Genomic DNA, 13,740 nt, shown 5'->3' with positions numbered 1-13,740 from the left:
ATTTGGCTATAAGATTTCATTGATTAATTATGTTGACGAAATAGATAATTTTGTTGATGAAATATAGTCAAATAAAATTAAAAAAAGGCCCTTGGTTTGGAACATATAACGGCTTGTTGAAAAAATATCGTTTTTAATACTTTTTCTAAAATCAGAAAAAATATAGTTATATTTTTAACGATTTTATAGATATATCGATATTTGTTCAAAAAGATTAAAATGCAAGCTTGGAGCTGTGCAAGCTTGAACAATGTCTATGTTTGTGATTGCTTGTTGATTTTATTTGTATTTGTACAAAGTGTATAGTCCAGTTCTTATATATTTTAGAATTCATAATTAGTACCCAGAATAATTGTTTTTGGTGTCATATCATACTAGCCAGTGTTTTATTGTGAATTTAAAGCTTGAAATAAACAGTAGTATGTAATTTACAATTTAAACTAGAGGTAGATTATTAGAATCTGTCAAATTATTAGTCACCAGAATTTGGAAAATCATTTCATACTGGGTATAGCATGGATATTTGGGTAAGATAGTACTATTCAAGGAAAACTAGTGTATGAAGATACAGGCGTTACTTACAAATAATTTTACTACAACTATATGTTGTCCAGAGGGGACAACGACTACGTACATCCCTTTGGTAGATAGTGTTCCGTCAACAAAACGAATGTGTTGATACAGCTTATAGCCCAAATCCCCCCCACATATTACTGCTTTTTCGCAGAGTTTAAAAAAGGCTCATCAATATAAATCAATCGTCATAATTCATAACATTACACTTTAATGCCATATTACGAAAAGTAAAAAAAAGGTCCTGGGAAAAGAATATTTTTATTAGATACGCTTAGTATTGTATTATGTTATAAATTAATTTATTGTTAAAGAGTTTTAGAGCTGACATTTTTTCTTGCACCTTAGAAAATAATTTCGTACAAAACTATGTTTATACGAATTTTACTTAAGAAAATAGACTGAACGATGAGAGTACAGGACAAATTAAGCGGTGGTTACAGCTGTAAGCAGTTCGGATGGAACAACGACCATATACATGGTTGGTACATGGTTTTCCATCGAGATAAAAAAAATGTTGATACAGCTTAAAGAAATAGCGTTAAAAATCAATTAATTAAAGTATTATTTGTATCACCAAGCATCCTATTCGTCAGCTTTCGCTCTCTCTGATATTTTCCTTGCACTTTAGAAACTAATTTCTTATAAAATTGTATATTTACGAATCTAACTTTAGGAAATTGTTTAAACGATCAGAGTATAAGAAAAACTGAGCCAATATTTATCAAAATAAATAATTTTATTGCCACTATATGCTGACCAGGTGAGACAACGACCACGTATATCTTATTAGTATATAGTTTCCCATAAAGATAACGAAAATGCTGACCCAGCTTAAAAAACTAGCGTTAAAATCAATGAAATTAAGGATCAATTATATCTCCGTCCATCATATTCGCCAGATTTTGCTTCTCCTGACATTTATTCTCGTAAGCTCCTGTATTTTTACGAATCTCATTTTCGGAAATTGTTTAAACGATCAGAGTATAAGACAAAATGGGCGAATATTTATCAAAATAAATAATTTTATTGCCACTATATACTGACCAGATGAGTTAACGACCTCGTATATGTCTTTGGTATATAGTTTCCCATAAAGATAACGAACCTGCTGACCCAGCTTAAAAAACTAGCGTTAAAATCAATGAAATTAAGGATCAATTATATCTTCGTCCATCATATTCGCCAGATTTTGCTTCTACTGACATTTATTCTCGTAAGTTCCTGTATTTTTACGAATCTCACTGTCGGAAACTAATCAATCGATCAGAGTACGAGACAAATCGAGCGCATATCTATCAAAACAACTTTCAGGTTCGGATTTAATTTATTCAACGTGTCATTTAACGCAAATAATAACCCGATCGGGCTTCACGAGCACGTCAAATCGGGCGGACGAACATCTGGGCAAGGGCCGTCCGTCCCGCTTTTAATCGAACGATTTCAACATTTAAAGTTTAATTGATTCCATAAGCTGCGGTAGTTTTTAATGGGACCCCGAGACAATGCCGGCGGCTTCAGTTTCGCCTCTGATGGAATTAACGAACTTTACGGTTGCGGTCTCCGAGCTCTCGGCGCGTCGAATAATCCCTAATTATGTCAAAATGATATTCGATAGTTGGAAATATCGGTATTAGTTTCCGTATTCGCTCAGTGAGTTTCCGGTGCGATCACTCACGATAGTATACGTTGTTTAAAAACTGATTTTGTTTCCTGGACATACATCCATTTGCAGAGCGCAATATAGTCTGTTCAAAGTCCTTTTTTAGTAATGGGTCATGGACATTTTTTGGCAAAATTAGTTCTTTTTATTCAACATAATTCCCTTCAAGGGTGGTACACTGATTATAGCGACCCTCCAACTTCCCCATACCATTTTTGTAGTACGATTTGTTCTTTGTTTCAAAATAGGCCTCAGTTTCGGCGATCACCTCCTCATTCGACGAACGTTTCTTCCCAGCGAGCATTCTCTTGTGATCTGAGAACAGGAAATAGTCGCTGGAAGCCAGATCTGGAGAACATGGTGGAAGAGGAAGCAATTCGAAGCCCAATTCATGGATTTTTGACACGGTGGATTGTCTTTGTGAAGGAGCACTTACTTTTTCTTCAAATGTGGTCGTTTTTCGGTGATTTCGCCCTTCAAAGGTCCAACTAACGGTCGTCCATGTAATAGTCGCTGTTGATGGCCCTTCCTTTTTCAAGGTAGTTAATGAAAATTATTCCATGCGCATACCAAAATACAGACGCTGTAACTTTGCCAGCCGACTATTGCGTTTTCCCCCGCTTTGGGGTAAGTTAATCGTGTGCAGTTCACTCGGATGGCAGTCGATTGGACTTGGGAGTGAAGTGATGGAGCTATGTTTCATCCATTGTCACATATCGACGAAAAAACTCGAGTTCGTTACGAGTGATCATCTTCAAACACTGCTCCGAATCATTAACTCGTCGATGTTTTTGGTCAAAAGTGAGCTCGCGCGACACCCACTTTGCACAGAGCTTTCTCATACCCAAATATTCGTGAATAATATGATGTACACATTCAGTTGATATTTTTGGAGTGTCTGCTATTTGATTCAGTTTCAATTTAGGGTTATTCAAAATCATTTTGTGGATTTTTGAAATGTTTTCGTCGGTAACAACCTCTTTTGGGCATACACTGCGTTCACCATCTGCGGTGCTCATTTGATGATTGATTTTGCTGGGGCAGTGTCCGGAAACTCGACTCAAACCAAGTTTTTGCGTCAACTGTATTTTTTCACACAACAAAAGTTGCTTCACTCAAAAGGCTGTAATTTACAAACTAATGATCCGACAGCTGTCAAATTTATACACGCATCTTTTGAGGGTTAGGGCTAACTGCAAAACATATGGATATAATTCTACTAGCGCCATCTATGTGTCAGCCGGAGACTTTTGACCTCTTACAAGAACTCGAAATACCTACATAATTATTTCAAAACATTTTTTACAGATATCTTAACAGCTACAAATTAAATCACGTCATCAATATAAATCAATCATGTCATAATTCATAACATTACACTCTATTCCATATTACGAAAAGTAAAAAAAAATGGCATTGGTAAATTTGCTTCTTACTGAACAGTTGCAATATTACGGAATACAGATTGATCTTGATGACATATTTATTAAATCAAAATTAATACTATCCAAATTATATTAAAACAATTATTGTAATAAAATGGTGAATGCGCCGTTAACAGTAGATATAATTTTTATCAGCAGGACATTTTAAAGTCTCAAAGAAAGTGGATCGGTAAAAGATTAAAATAGTTCAATATCGGACTTATATATAGGAAGTAATAATGCATGCAATTCGGAATACAAAATTATAATAAATATGGTGAAGGAACCGAATTTTTTTTATACTTAAAAAAATCATTATCACCTGTTTATTCCGGACTAATATCGCAACAGCACTCGGGAACCAAATCTGAAAATAAAGAAGGTTATTAAAATCGGTGGAAATGTCGTAAAACGTAAAAAAAAACATGGGGATCCAATCCGGTCCTGTTCGATGTTGTGTAAGAACCTTGGATCTCGCGCACGGCACCGTACCATGAACCACCATTATTATGGTTAGGCCGGTGTGGGTGGTACTGAATCGTTGTGATCTATCGCGTTTAATGTTCCATCGAGGTAATAATTATGTTCGGAACCCATTATCTCTTTCCGCTTGCAATAAAAAAGAATGATGCGGTGATAGAAACGATTTTATTTGTGATATAAGAACGTTCTAATTGACTCACCGAACGAAAAACAGGAATAATTTAATTATTGAATAGAATGTAGGGTATCATTGGTAAAATATTTATAAGGTCCGTAATCACTACATAGTATAAAACAAAGTCGCCTTTTCTGTCCCTATATCCCTATGTGCGCTTAAATCTTTAAAACTACGCAACGGATTTCGATGCGGTTTTTTTCAATAGATAGAGTGATTCAAGAGGAAGGTTTATATGTATAATACATGCATAATATACTAAGGCAACATTGCTAATTTTAGAGGTTTCTAACGTGATGTCGTAAATTAACCTATTTTTTTAGGCTTATTTAGCAATTAGCAAAAACGCTGCCTAACCCTACGAGTTAGATCAAATTAATGTACTACAGTATTGTACACCATAAAAAGGTCTACAAAAAAGTCCGCGATGGTATATGTTTATCTTTTAGGGATAACCCACATTAACCATTTTTATTGTTTACTTTTTACGTGAGAAAATGGCTTATTTACGAAGCTATTTTAAGCAATACGGCATTAATCCTTATCGAATTAAGTACCTTAAATACAGTGTGCAATTAATATAGATCAATATGGTTCCTTACAGCATGTAAATTAAACAAATATTTTCGGAGATATTACAAATTTAAAATTTGCGTTTAAAAATGTGTAATGTAATAAAAATTGTATGAATTTAGATATTCCAAAGATAGCAGGAAATCTTCATAGTAAGTATAGGGGAAGAGGAATTGTTTTACTCCAAATTTAATGCGTGCAGGCCAAGGGCAGTAATGAATGAACCAAAAATACTGGATCGATTTTAATCATGTTTTCATTGAGTGACATAGGCATATATATTTTATGCCCGTGCAAAGTCGGAGCGGGCCGCTATGTTTTTATATACAACGTTCATATTTTTTCTGTAGTGTATTTAATTTAGTATTAGCATTGCACCCGTGCGAAGCCGGGGCGGGTCGCTAGTATTTATTAAATCAAAATTAATACTATCCAAATTATATTAAAACAATTATTGTAATAAAATGGCGAATGCGCCGTTAACAGTAGATATAATTTTTATCAGCAGGACATTTTAAAGTCTCAAAGAAAGTGGATCGGTAAAAGATTAAAATAGTTCAATATCGGACTTATATATAGGAAGTAATAATGCATGCAATTCGGAATACAAAATTATAATAAATATGGTGAAGGAACCGAATTTTTTTATACTTAAAAAAATCATTATCACCTGTTTATTCCGGACTAATATCGCAACAGCATTCGGGAACCAAATCTGAAAATAAAGAAGGTTATTAAAATCGGTGGAAATGTCATAAAACGTAAAAAAAAACATGGGGATCCAATCCGGTCCTGTTCGATGTTGTGTAAGAACCTTGGATCTCGCGCACGGCACCGTACCATGAACCACCATTATTATGGTTAGGCCGGTGTGGGTGGTACTGAATCGTTGTGATCTATCGCGTTTAATGTTCCATCGAGGTAATAATTATGTTCGGAACCCATTATCTCTTTCCGCTTGCAATAAAAAAGAATGATGCGGTGATAGAAACGATTTTATTTGTGATATAAGAACGTTCTAATTGACTCACCGAACGAAAAACAGGAATAATTTAATTATTGAATAGAATGTAGGGTATCATTGGTAAAATATTTATAAGGTCCGTAATCACTACATAGTATAAAACAAAGTCGCCTTTTCTGTCCCTATATCCCTATGTGCGCTTAAATCTTTAAAACTACGCAACGGATTTTGATGCGGTTTTTTTCAATAGATAGAGTGATTCAAGAGGAAGGTTTATATGTATAATACATGCATAATATACTAAGGCAACATTGCTAATTTTAGAGGTTTCTAACGTGATGTCGTAAATTAACCTATTTTTTTAGGCTTATTTAGCAATTAGCAAAAACGCTGCCTAACCCTGCGAGTTAGATCAAATTAATGTACTACAGTATTGTACACCATAAAAAGGTCTACAAAAAAGTCCGCGAAGGTATATGTTTATCTTTTAGGGATAACCCACATTAACCATTTTTATTGTTTACTTTTTACGTGAGAAAATGGCTTATTTACGAAGCTATTTTAAGCAATACGGCATTAATCCTTATCGAATTAAGTACCTTAAATACAGTGTGCAATTAATATAGATCAATATGGTTCCTTACAGCATGTAAATTAAACAAATATTTTCGGAGATATTACAAATTTAAAATTTGCGTTTAAAAATGTGTAATGTAATAAAAATTGTATGAATTTAGATATTCCAAAGATAGCAGGAAATCTTCATAGTAAGTATAGGGGAAGAGGAATTGTTTTACTCCAAATTTAATGCGTGCAGGCCAAGGGCAGTAATGAATGAACCAAAAATACTGGATCGATTTTAATCATGTTTTCATTGAGTGACATAGGCATATATATTTTATGCCCGTGCAAAGTCGGAGCGGGCCGCTATGTTTTTATATACAACGTTCATATTTTTTCTGTAGTGTATTTAATTTAGTATCAGCATTGCACCCGTGCGAAGCCGGGGCGGGTCGCTAGTAATTAGTATTATAATGATGTTAAATATAGCTATAGTCTATTCAAAGTTTTTTTAGTAATGCGTAATGGATAATTGTGACGTCGACACATCACGTTCGCGTTCACCCAAGAAAACCCGTCTACATATAAAGAGGGTGATGAATCTTGACCTTCTTGATATTGGCTCTATTCGAGACCAAATATACGAAATGTATAAGAACAGTAAGTACAGAAACTATTTTATCGATATAAACATAATTTAATAAAATTATTTTAGAGAAAATTATCTCTCTGGGAAGTATACATAAAAGAATAAGGGACATGCAGCATTTTGAGGGATGTAAGACATCCTTTAATACACTCTTACAGGGTATAGGGTTTAAATGGTGTAAAGATAACCCTCGGAGAGGTTCAATGGAACTTCCAGATATTACCTTAAAAAAATTCAATTAAAGGTACTCTTGGCAAGACAGTAACAAAAAAGTGTAAAGATAATAAAAGTTGATGGAAAATGAAAAAAGTTACTAAAGTTAAATAGCATTCAATTGGGTTTTGTTGGTAATTATATTTATTAATATTTAATTGCAGATATATTGCTGGTTGAGAACGATATTCCATTAAAAACTGTTTGGATATGTGGAAGAAAGCATTGTCAACCATAACATCTTCGGTTTGGATGAACTCGATAAGACATACAGAAGAAGTAATTGATAAATGGTGGAATCGTGAACATGTTTTAGACAGATTAGAAATTAACAGTTTGGTGATTGAATTGGACAGTGAGTCGTAAACTGAAAATGACTGAAGGAAACTTTCAGGATATGGGATAATGCTGTGCAGTGCTGGAGATTCCTGAGACAGAGTGATGAGAGTGGAAACAACTGAAGATATGCACATAATTAATTGAATATAACTATAGAAAATGATATTGTAGGGCGTGAAAGATTTGTGCGCACAGATATCATTGTAATTGTTCAGAATTAAACATGAACATTAGGTTAGAACGTATGAGGAGAGAATGAATACTAACTGTTTTGTAGATATGGTATTTATAGCCGTTTCATACCAAACAATATTGCATTACTCAACTAGCGACTCCTTATTCTGTTTTTTTTTGTTTGAACATTAGACACTTATTTATACGTTTAACAACATAAATAAGGCGTTTTTCTACTATTTGAAATCGCCTCAATTGTACAAAGTAAAATACAAAACATAAATACGTAATTGTTGGAAGTTTCTTCGTCTCATTTATATTCGAGATTAAATGAAACATTCTATTAAATATTTTTTCTTTGTTGTGCGTTTCATTTATAAAACATAAGGGGATTAAGACGGACTTGAATTATGTTGAAATATTTTTAAAATTCCTTATTTGCATGTTACATTTTGTCTACATAGTAGCTGAAGGCTTTTGGAATACAACTTCATTAATAAAAATTTGATTACTCTCATTTGAGTAATCTGATTTATTATATAACCAGATTAACCAGATCAAAGAATGTCTGCCTCTTCTGAATTGTTCAATTTAATTATGTCGTGCTCGATGTTGCAGTGTTTGATTTGTTTGATTTGTAAGTAAGATTTCCGGTAATTTTCAAACGCAATTCTGACATACCAATAGGACTATTATAATTTTCTGTCTCTTGTTGGTCAACAGTGAGCTTAGCGCGTGGGATAACTCGTCATACATTTGACATACTTCCTTTTACATGACTATTAATACAAGAAAATAAGAAGAAATATGCTCCTAACTTCATCAGGAAACGAAATGCAAACGCAGCAACTGAGGAAACAATAAATATTAATGTAAAAAGTTAAGTATTTTCTCTAATGAACGTAAAACAATTTTTAATTAGGTAGAATAGGTCCTCGGAAGATACCACTACCATATCTGTTTTCTAATAAATAATAACTATCGGTGTCAGATCATAAGTCTGTTCTCGTTTGAATTCATTCGGTTAACCAGAATCAAACTGATTATCAAGAAAAGAAGATGTTGGATTGGCAATCGTTCCGCAGTTACTGGATTTCTTGGTGTAGTTAAGTGGAGTTTAGGTAAAAGTATCGCAGCTGAAGCTGCAAGGTCACAAAAGGTGGATTGGAAATGTCAACGACCCCTGTCACTGAGGTTGCAATGAATTAAGATAGTGGAATTTGAACAGAAGCTTGTAGTTCAGGGTGAACAACCACCAAAGGCGTATTGCAGTAACTCAGCTTCTTAGCAGTAGACTATTGGATTCTCGAGTCATTAAAATATGGAAGACCATTCTGTAGAGGGGTATTATGCACATTTGGGCAGAAACAAGCAGAATATATGTATACATATATATATATATATATATATATATATATATATATATATATATATATATATATATTTGTCCCATATATTTACACCCCTGAACAGAAACAAAGGAACCAACCGCGTGCACACGCAAAACGTCGAATAATTCGAGCGCTGACGAATATTCCCGACGAATCAATTAAAATCGAATGTCGGAAGTGAACGTTACGTCCGCGTGATGGCGCGACGGTTGCATAATTTTCTTTATTCATGGCCCGTTTGTCCGAAATGTAGGCCCTCGTCTGTTAATTGGACGCCGCTTACTGTGTAATTTGAAAATAACGGGAAAATTAGTGTTTTGATAGCGTTTAGTTGGTGATGAGTTAATGACCGAGCGTCACGATCCGGTTTATTTTAAAATTCCGATCGATATTATATCGATCGAGTTTGCCTTGCAGTAGTTTTATTCTTTCTATCATCTATTGAGTTGGCTTTAATTGCACTATACAGTGAAACACATGTTTCCTTCTAAAAAAAAGTTGTTCTTGTAAATATTACGTCTGTTGAAGATCGAAATTATCTAGAAAATGGTGGAGATTTCTTGAATTTTTAGCTATAAATCGCTTTTGCATGAAATGTTGAGAAAAATCCTGAGGCAGTAAAATATTTGTTGAAAAGTGAATTCTCTTCCCGAATACCGGATGTGGATTGATGAAGATGATTTATGACTGAGAAGAAAGTGAGGTAATATAACTATAATAAATTAAGAATAAAATAAGAAACCAAGGTTCAAGAAACCAGTAAGCCTTCCAAATCTCCAAATGACCAAGGTTCAAGTGAAAAGCCTACAGAGCCTCTACAATAAATCCTTTGTCCATCATATCTCAATGAATTTCTTTTGCTCTGTATCATGGGATGCCTCGAAACTTTTTTAGGACCTGGTAATCTGATACTCTACCATTCATTAAGAATATAGACCGTCAGTGTTGAAAAACCTGTATTGCTGTTTCTTTTTGCAATTTAGCAATTCTTATTGTTGTTGTACTGTTTCTTTTTCCCAACTGATATATCGGAATCTGTTTGCCAATGCCCTTCTCTAGGGGGTCTGTTTCATTAAACATCTTCATGAGCTTCAGTTTGGTGAATGATTTGGTACCAGAATGGGATAACATTCCGTTAGAAATCATTCAGACACTTTACGAGTTTATTACGTGAATAATGACAGCTGTTTTAACAGCAAATGGTGATTAACACATGATTCGTAAATAAATAATGTGTATATGGCAGATGTTCATATTATTTTGCTCATTCCCTGGTTAAATCATAGCTATGGCACCTGAAAACTGTCAAAACAATATTCACAAGAGCTTAATAATGCAATAATTTCTTTCGCATCGTTAACTCATTTAAAAAAACAAAAAAACGATTCCAGAAACTGTAATTTGTAACTGTTGAACCTATTCGGACTGAACTATAACTGAAGATAATTGTTTTCTGAAGCGTTTAAGTAATTTTATAGTCTCCCGACCACCGCCGTATTATAATACCCGAACAAAAGTCCCTTAATTTTACGTAAATATTTTCAATTTTAACTTAATTGCTTTCGGAAAATTCTCGAGATATATATTTTCCAATCTGACTTGCAAACAATTAAGTTAGAAAAGCAATTGAAATTTATTTCCGGGTAAATTTAAATCAGTAGCCGACAATGGACCGGGATACTGTTAATTTCATTTATTAAAACGGTTGCCGCCATCGGGCTTAGGGATAATTACGTTGCGATTGTTTTGAATAACAATGGGCATGGACTCTCTGGGCTGATGCGTGTGCATCTTGTGTTTTCCGATCGAAAAAACCATGTCCAGTCGCACTGCGGTGTGTTGCCTTTTATATTTTGGGATTGCTTGAAAATATTAGCAGCATTTTTATAAAATTATTTAAGATATTATTTGACGGCTTTCAAAACTCAGTACTATATTTCTTGAAGAACTGTATAAGAACTTTTGGTATACAGTGCATTACCAGTATTACAGAATTATCGGTTAAGTATATACTACTTGATTGATACGTATACCATTGTAGCGACCTTGAGGCATGTCGAATTTTACATCGTGGAATAACGGTCTACAAAATACCGAGAAATATAATCCCAGATGTTGAACGCGGGCGGGGTGCCAGCAGCGCCAACTAGAACCCGACAACGAATAGCTGGCGGCAACCCCGAGACGTTTATCTGGGATGTTATTGAAGGGTATTTCGATGATTCAGTGCTGAACCCTCGTTTGGTTTAAACGTGCCACCATCGACTGCCCAAGCCTCGTCTCCAGGTAACATCGCTGCCATCCGTTTTATCTAATTGTATTTGTCACATTTTTATATAGCTAATAAATAACGGTCACATAATGTAAACACCACTGTTTCATTTCGTTTTACCTCCATTCACCGAGCCACATCATTTACCCTAATCCATTTATAGTCAATTCAAAACAGTAATGACACACGTGACCAATATGTCTGTCAAAAGGTGTAAATTCGTTTTACAGTCGGACAAGATTTTCCTTCTCATTTTATTCCATTTAAAAAGAGATAGAATGCTGTTAGGGAACAACATGCAACCGAAAGAGCCTGCAAAAGTTGTCCGTTTGTCAAGCGTCTGCAAAATTCTTTCAAATATTATAATTACGAAGTATAAATCGGCAAACGTTGTTTTAACGCTTTGTTTTAATAACTGCTGCACCGAATATTAGTACGAACACGGTCTCTAAAATACCTCAAAAAATAACAAAAACTAATATAACTTTAAATTCACCAAAAAGAAACCGTGATTATGCGAAACAGGTAACGAATCAAGATCAGTTTGATGTTTCAGAGATCAATCGAAACATAATTTAATACAATTATTTCAGAGAAAATTGTTAGTTTGGAAAGCATCCATAAAAACCCAAAAGATATACAGCTATTTGAGGGATGTAGAACATCCGTTCATACATTGTTGGGGAATATAGGATTTAAGTGGTGTAAAGATAATCCACGAAGGGGTTTAATGGAACTTCCAGAAAATGTTTTTAAAATAATACAATTTTTAAAAACATATAAGAAAATCAAGGAAGAATTATTATATCAATTTATATATTTAAATAGGACATAATTATTTCAGAATGAAATATTGGGTCGCTATATAAAGACAACAAAAGTTGATCGAAAAAGGTAAATGTTGAAATAACTATTGATTAGGTTCTGTTAGAAACAGGAATGGTTTTATTCCAGGAGCAGAATTAGTGTTTTCCTCCAAGTCCAAGGGTGACTACCATGGAGAAATGAACCATAACTTGTCTTTGCACTACTTTGATATCAGCTTTTAAAGAACTTGGAGGAACCATCAGTTATTGTTATGTACAATGCACCATATCTACCATATATATCGTACATTGGTGGAGAAAATCCGAACAAGTGCATCAACAAAGGCTGCAATTAAGTAATGGCTTAAAGTATATAAAATAAGTTTCGAGGAAACCATGTTAAAGAATAAACTATTTTCAAATGTTGCTTGATAAATATAAAGGAAATATTTATTTGCTGTTTATGTAATTTACTTTTTCAAAATAAGTCTAAGAAAAGATACATGGTAGACCAGATTACTGAATGTTATGGTCACAGAGTATTACGTCTTCCTTCCTGTCACTGCATTTTTAATCCAATTGAGTTGATATGGGGTATTGTAAAGAATGGTTCCAATGGATATTCAGATCGAGGAGGATGTTCAAACCAGAATTGTCTGGATTGAAGGATAGAGACATTGTCGAAAATAACACCTTCGTTTTGTGTGAGCTCGATCAGACACATTGAAGAAGAAATTGGCAAATTAGAATTTTGAGCAATTTTGTGATAGATTGGGAAAAACAGCTTGGTTATTAACTTGGTTAGTGTTTCCGAAAATGACAGTGATTGAATAAAACTTGTTGTTGAATGTTGGTTTATAATTCAATGCTGACAATTACCAAGACAGGGTGTTGAAAGAGGAAACAACTAAAGGTCAGTATACAATTAATATGCTTTAATTGTAGGAGATTGTATTATAGAGTACGAAAGCTTTATGAACATGTGTGTTATTCCTCAAAATATACATGAACATTTGGTTAAAATGTATGAGGAAAGAAATAATACTAACTGTTTTGCAGATATGGCAAATGCATTAAGGAGAATGCAGTTATTTTAATGTAGTTTTATCAAGAAAGATATATACAGGTAGTAACTGAACAAACTAAGGAAAAATATACAACAAGAACTAAGCGTAAAATATAAATATGCTCTGTAATAAAAATAAAATACATTACTCAGATATACAATTGTTAATTAGGTGGATTAGACCTTCGGGGGATACCACTACATAAAAAAGCGCCTAGAACTCTAGCTATACTAGTATGGAAAAAAGTTCAATGTATATATAATAAAACAACTCTAACCTATAAATTATTGTGGCTCTATAATTGATTGTAGTTTTAAGTTCTTCGATAATACATGCATTAGATGTACTATAATGTTAAAATAAATTATAATACACCTTTTTGTTTGATTATTTTATTTAGATTATAATTTTGT

General features: G+C 33.7%; 1 long non-coding RNA gene across 2 annotated transcripts in view; it reads right to left on the bottom strand.

The window, feature by feature from the left end:
- Nucleotides 1-3,966: 3,966 nt before the first annotated feature.
- LOC143192425 (uncharacterized) overlaps nucleotides 3,967-13,740 on the bottom strand; it is a 166,493-nt gene continuing 156,719 nt past the window's right edge. The window contains exon 6 of one of the 2 annotated variants that reach the window (XR_013004774.1): nucleotides 3,967-4,027. This is a non-coding gene — a long non-coding RNA (uncharacterized LOC143192425). Of the gene's footprint in view, nucleotides 4,028-5,556; nucleotides 5,607-13,740 lie in introns of those variants that run through there. The other variant, XR_013004773.1, reaches the window with a different exon arrangement.

Source organism: Rhynchophorus ferrugineus, unplaced genomic scaffold (genome assembly GCF_030347505.1).
Source record: "Rhynchophorus ferrugineus isolate W39M unplaced genomic scaffold, kcgeb_rfMv2 rfM3, whole genome shotgun sequence".
NCBI lineage: Eukaryota > Metazoa > Arthropoda > Insecta > Coleoptera > Curculionidae > Rhynchophorus > Rhynchophorus ferrugineus.
The sequence above is the reverse complement of the archived record's forward strand: the minus strand, read 5'-3'. Positions and strand labels throughout refer to the sequence as shown.